Raw genomic sequence first — 7500 nt, forward strand, 5'->3', positions numbered from 1 at the left:
GAGGCGGAGAATGGAGAAGAGGAGGAGGGTGTGGAGAATGGGAGAAGAGGAGGAGGTGAAGGGAGAATGGGAGAAGAGGAGGAGGGCAGTGGAGAATGTGAGAAGAGGAGGAGGTGGAGAGAATGTGAAGAAGAGGAGAGAGGCGGAGAATGTGGGAGAAGAGGAGAGGAGGTGGAGAATGTGAGAAGAGGAGGAGGTGGAGAGAATGTGAGAAGCAGGAGGAGGTGGAGAATGTGAGAAGAGGAGGAGGTGGAGAATGTGAAGAAGAGGAGGAGGTGGAGAAATGTGAGAAGTAGGAGGAGGGAAGAGGAGGAGGTGGAGAATGTGAGAAGAGGAGAGAGACGGAGAATGAGAAGAGGAGGTGGCGGAGAATGTGAGAAGAGGAGTGGAGGCAGAGAATGGGAAGAAGAGGAGGGAGGTGGAAGAATGTGGGAAGAGGAGGAGGTGGGAGGAATGTGAGAAGAGGGGAGGGGAGGTGGAAGAGAATGAGAAGAGGAGGAGGTGAGAGAATGTGAGAGAAGAGGAGGAGGTGGAGAATATGAGAAGAGGGAGGAGGTGAAGAATGTGAGAAGAGAGAGGAGAGTGAAGAGAATGTGAGAAGAGGGAGGAGGAGGTGGAAGAATGTGAGAAGAGAGAGGAGGTGGAGAATGTGAGAAGAGGAGGAGGTGGAGAATGTGGGAAGAGGAGGAGGTGGAGAATGTGAGAAGAGGAGGAGGTGGAGAATATGAGAAGAGGAGGAGGTGGAGAATATGAGAAGAGGAGGAGGTGGAGAATGTGAGAAGAGGAGGAGGTGGAGAATGTGAGAAGAGGAGGAGGTGGAGAATGTGAGAAGAGGAGGAGATGGAGAATGTGAGAAGAGGAGGAGAGGGAAGAGAATGTGAGAAGAGGAGGAGGTGAAGAATGTGAGAAGAGGAGGAGGTGGAGAATGTGAGAAGAGGAGGAGGCGGAGAATGTGAGATGAGGAGGAGGTGGAGAATATGAGAAGAGGGAGGGAGGTGGAGAATGTGAGAAGAGGAGGAGATGGAGAATGAGAAGAGGAGGGAGGGAAGAATGTAGAAGAGGAGGAGGTGAAGAATGTGAGAAGAGGAGGAGGTGGAGAATGTGAGAAGAGGAGGAGGTGGAAAATGTAAGAAAAGGAGAGGGAAAGGAAGAGAAGAGGAGGAGGTGGAGAATGTGAGTAGAGGAGGAGGTGGAGAATGTGAGAAGAGGAGGAGGTGGAGAATGTGAGAAGAGGAGGAGGTGGAGAATGTGAGAAGAGGAGGAGGTGGAGAATGTGAGAAGAGGAGGAGGTGGAGAATGTGAGAAGAGGAGGAGGTGGAGAATGTGAGAAGAGGAGGAGGAGGAGAATGTGAGAAGAGGAGGAGGTGGAGAATGTAAGAAGAGGAGGAGGTGGAGAATGTGAGAAGAGGAGGAGGTGGAGAAACTGGTGGAGGAGGTGGTGGACGGAATGGAGGAAATGGATAAAGAGAAGAAGAGATGGAGGGAAAGGAGGTGGTGGAGAAAGAGGAGGAGGAAGAGATAGAGAAGGGAATGGGGAGAGGAGGGGAAGAAGAAGAGGAGATGGAGAATGAGAAGAAGAGGAGGTGAAGGAAAAGAAAGAAGATGAAGAACGAGAAGAAAAAGAGGTGGAGGAAAAGGAGGAGGAGAAGGAAGAAAAAGAGGATGAGGTGGAGGGAGAGATAAAAGAGAGGGCGAAGGAAGAGGAAGAGGGAAAGGAGAAAGAGGAGGAAGGCGAAAAGGGAGATGAAAGAACGGTTGGTGAAGGTAGAAGATAAGGAAGAAGAGGTGGAGGAGAAGAAGGAGAATGATGATGATGAGGAGGAAGAGAAGGAAGAAGAAAACGAAAAGTGGAGGAAGAGGAGGGTAAAGAAGAAAGGGCACAGGAGGAGAAGAAGGAATAGAAAGAGGAGTTTGAGAAAGAGATAGAAAGGGCTAAGAAGGAGGAAAAACAGGAAGAAGAGGAGGAGGAAGAGGAGAACGAACATTAAACAAGAAATGAAGAAGGAAGAAAAGATAGATAGGGAATAAGAACACAAAGAGAGACCGAAGAGACAAAGGAACAGAGAAAGAAAAGAGTAAAAGGAGGAGATGGACGACACAAAACTAAAAGAAAAATATACCAGTAAAAGAAGACAGAAGAAAGAAAGAAACAAACAAAGAAAGAAACAAAGGGAAAAACAAGTGGTGATAAAGATGGAAAAAAAGGAAAGAGAAAAACACAAAAGGTAAGAAAGAAAATAAACGCAAGAATAAAAGAAAAAGCAGTAACACAAACAATCAGAAATAGAGAAAGCAAGAAAAAAGAAGTAGAAGAGAAACCAAAAGAAAAAAAGAGAAAAGGAAAACGCATAACCATAAAAAAGAAAAAAAAATCGAATGGGAATGAAAGAAAGTGATGATAATGAAAAAGAATGATGATGGCGGGGGTGGAAATGTCAGTGATAATGAAGATGAGAGTAATTATATCACTAATGATGATCAGGCAAAGAGCTGTAACAGATATGACTTGTTTTATGGATAATGAAGGTTTCCTGTGATAATGAGCGTATTGAATGTGATGGTGATGGTGGTGGTGATGATGGTGATGAGGATAATGGTGATGATGATGATGATGGTGGAGATGATGATGAGGATGATGATGGTGATGATGATGATGGTGGTGGTGATGGTGGTGGTGATGATGATGATGATGATGATGATGATGGTTGAGATGATGAGGATGATAATGGTGATGATGATGATGGTGATGATGATAATGGTGATGATAATGGTGATGATAGGGGAGATGATGACGGTGATGATGTTGGTTATGATAATGATGGTGATGATGTTGGTTATGATAATGATGGTGATGATGATGATGATAATTATGATGATGATGATGATGATAATGGTGATGATGATGATGATGATGATGATAATGGTGATGGTGATGATGATGATGATGATAATTATGATGATGATGATGATGATGATGATAATGGTGATGGTGATGATGATGATGATGATAATTATGATGATGATGATGATGATAATGGTGATGGTGATGATGATGATGATGATAATTATGATGATGATGATGATGATGATAATGGTGATGGTGATGATGATGATGATGATGATGATAATGGTGATGGTGATGATGATGATGATGATAATTATGATGATGATGATGATGATGATAATGGTGATGGTGATGATGATGATGATGATAATTATGATGATGATGATGATGATGATAATGGTGATGGTGATGATGATGATGATGATAATTATGATGATGATGATGATGATAATGGTGATGGTGATGATGATAATGCTGCTGATGATGGTGATGATGATGATGATGATTATGATGATAATGATGATGATGATGGTGATGATAATTTTGATGATAATGCTGCTGATGGTGATGGTGATGATAATGATGATGATTATGATGATGATGGTGGTGGTGGTGGTGATGATGATGATGATGATGATGATGGTTGAGATGATGAGGAGGATGATAATGGTGATGATGATGATGGTGATGATGATAATGGTGATGATAATGGTGATGATAGGGGAGATGATGACGGTGATGATGTTGGTTATGGTAATGATGGTGATGATGTTGGTTATGATAATGATGGTGATGATGATGATGATAATTATGATGATGATGATGATGATAATGGTGATGGTGATGATGATGATGATGATGATTATTATTATGATGATGATGATGATGATAATGGTGATGGTGATGATGATGATGATGATGATAATTATGATGATGATGATGATAATGGTGATGGTGATGATGATGATGATGATGATGATGATGATGATGGTGATGATGATGATAATGGTGATGATGATAATTGTGTTGAGGATGATGGTGATGATGATAATAATGATAGGGATGAAGGTGATGGTTAGGATGAGGATGATGAAGAGGAGGAGAAGAACAATTATAACAATAACACTACGAAAGAAAATATTAGTAACAATGATAATACTACCTATAACGATGATGATGACAATAATAGTGATGACATTGGAAAAGAAAGCAATAACGACAACAACCTTGATGATAATGATACCAAAATAAACAATAATGATAATCATATCAGCAATGAAAATAACAGTTAAAAAATAAAATAACAGTTTTAAAAAATTACCCAGTAAAAAAGCAAAAAAAAAAGGTAAAATGATAATAATAATAAAAATAGATGAATAAATAAATAAAATGATAGCATGGAAATAAAAAAAATCTACCCCATTAATAGCATCGAACGCAGAACGGTGAAGACAACGAAGCCAATATAAATACAAATTGCAAATCGTGCAATAGTTTCCCGCCGTGATTCAGCAAGTCGATCGGCATGGGGGGGGGGGGGGTGAAGGGATCATTATGCGGCACAAGTGTGATTATCAGATTAATCTTGTCACTTCAGATAAAGCCGATTAAGGATGAACTACGATAAGTCGAATCATCTTCGCGTTTGTCTCTCGTCCTTCCTTCGCTTATTAATAAAATAGAAAATAGAAAAGGAATTCAAATTGGAAGAGATAAAGTGTTTAGCTATGACTTTTTTTCTTTATTTTTTAGTAATTGTACTTTGTTGCGTTTACTTCCAATGGTTTCTTTATTTTTTTCTCTTATTTTTTTCATACACCTATTGATAGGAAAATTAATAAAACTAAAAACTAAAAAAAAGAAAAAGAAAAAAAGAAAAGAAACAAGAAGCGTTATAACAGCAGCACAAACGTAGATCTTGGAAAAAGGAATATTAGAATAACAGAATAACATAAATCCAAATTATAGAAATCACATGCAGGAGTTTCTGCTGAATGAACTCTTAAAAAAAAGAAAAAGAAAAAAAAAAACGATTTGTCAAAGGAACAACGCATATCCGTTGATAGATCTGCAAACATTATAAATTTCCAGCGATATGAGAACAAGCCAGATATAGTGACAGAATAATGGTTTAGTGACGACACTGTGAGACGTAAACACACACTATGGAGATCAAAGCAAAACCGACAGGACTTAAACATCAAAGAAAGGAATACACAGGGCTATTCTGCTCGATCTGGCGAGAGCATTCGACAGCAACGCTTCTCTGAAATTGTGAAAAGCTGTCTAGATAGAAAGACTTGAGAACTGAAATCACTCGAATGTGGAGAATGAGAACAGCAAATTACCAAATAGAATGAGAATGTGGGAAATGAGAATAATATATGCCAAATAGAATGATCTAAGAACTGGATTCACTAGAATGTGGAAAATAAGAACAACAAATACCAAATGGTACCGTGGTATTCATAGATATTTTGTAAGAAAGGCAAAATATAAATGAGGAAATGCGTGTACAAAAGTGTTCTGGCACCATCTGCATTTACATGAACATATAAACGTTCATATGAAAGACGAGAGTTTAAACAAACAAAGCATTTGATAAACGCACTTTTGGGTAATTGGAATGAGAACATCTTTGGGCGCACATGCATTCACATATATCAAAATATTTCAATACAGTATTGGTTTATCTGCGAAATAGGACTCTACTTGGTACAGCACATATTACGGAAAGTTTTTACGAACAATTGAAGGATTGTCGTGTTTTTTTTTCTTGAATTCTGTTATCAGATTTTATTTTATGAGAAGCTTTTCCAATCGAAAGTATTGTCTTCTAACTTGAAATTCCGGAAAAAATGTGTATTTGAACATCAAACTTGCAAGAAAATTATATGAAAGATAAAATAATCAGTAGAAGCATTAACATATAAATATTTTCGCTTTATCATGTTTCGAGAAATCAACCTTCAAAATTTTTCTTAATCACATAATTCTATTTCTTACCAAAATCCTATTACTTTTCAGAGAGAGAGAGAGAAAAAAATGTTTAAATCTACTAGAATAGAAACGAACTTATGGGCATATAAAACTCAGGTAGACAAAATAGCTGCACATCTTACATTTTACAAGTGTACACCATTTCTCTCATTGCTGTGCAGATACAGGAGGAAATTACGATAGAGATAACAAAATAGATAAAGATAAATCGGATTATAAAAAATCGATCCCGAATAATAATTACATCTAAATGCGACATTCGATTTCATGAAGTCTCTGATAACACCAGCTGATAGGTTGATGAGGCCACAAACTGTGTATGTTTAAGTGTTGTGTGTGTGTATGTAGCCTAGTGTGGATATACAGACATAAACTATATATAACCTTGTGGATATAACCTAGAATGGATATACTAATATATAACCTGGACATAACCTGGAGTGGATACACTAACATATAATCTAGATATAACCTAGTGGATATGATATGGAGTGAATATACTAATATATAACCTGGGCATAACTAGGAGCGGATATACTCATATATAACCTGGACAAAACATAGTGGATATAACCTGGAGTGGATATACTGATATATACCCTGGACATAACCTAGTGAATATAACTTAGAGTGGATATACCAAGTAATTTGGGCAGTCCCGAATATCCATATAGGGTGAGATCCATTTATAAAAGCAGAGAGAAAAATGTGTATATGCATAGATAAAGCATATTTGTACATGGCATATGCAGCCACCATCATTACATATATGCATGGTAATTTTTCATATGCAGCCACCATCATTACATATATGCATGGTAATTTTTCTCTCTGTTTTCATAAAGTCATTACATGTATATTCAATAGTTAACAACAGGAAGACAAAAATAACTAAGGTGATTTATTGCTTGAATAATAATGTAATTAATGAGCATAATAACAATAACATTAATAAAATGAACGATGAAAATAATGTCAGTGATAGTGATAAAGATGAATAAGATGGATATGATGATGATAATGATAAAAATGATAATAACACTAATAACGATAAAAACAATGTCGATAATACTAACATTGGTAAGGATAATGGCAATATGGATAATGATGATAATACTACTAATAATGATGAAAATGATGATAACGATAGTAATAATGATAATAATAACAAATGATAATGATAATAATGATAATAATAATAATAATAATAATAATAATAATAATGATAATAATAATAATAATGATAATAATAATAATGATAATAATAATGATAATAGTAATTATAATGATAATAACGAAAAAAAAAGAAAAAAAATCGATGCAAAATACTTCATGCAATATCTATAACATATTCTGTCCCGCAGGTTCCGTCCATGCAAAATCCTTCATGCGAAAACCTTCCATGTGAAATCCTTCATGGAAAATCCTTCATGCGAAATCCTTCATGCGAAATCCTTCCACGCAAAATCCTTCCACGCAAAATCCTTCCACGCAAAATCCTTCCACGCAAAATCCTTCATGCAAAATCCTTCATGCTAAATCCTTCATTCCAAATCCTTCACACGAAATCCTTCACACGAAATCCTTCCACGCAAAATCCTTCAACGCAAAATCCTTCCACGCAAAATCCTTCAACGCAAAATCCTTCTATGTGA

This window comes from Penaeus vannamei, chromosome 41, assembly GCF_042767895.1.
Source record: "Penaeus vannamei isolate JL-2024 chromosome 41, ASM4276789v1, whole genome shotgun sequence".
In the NCBI taxonomy this organism is placed as follows: domain Eukaryota; kingdom Metazoa; phylum Arthropoda; class Malacostraca; order Decapoda; family Penaeidae; genus Penaeus; species Penaeus vannamei.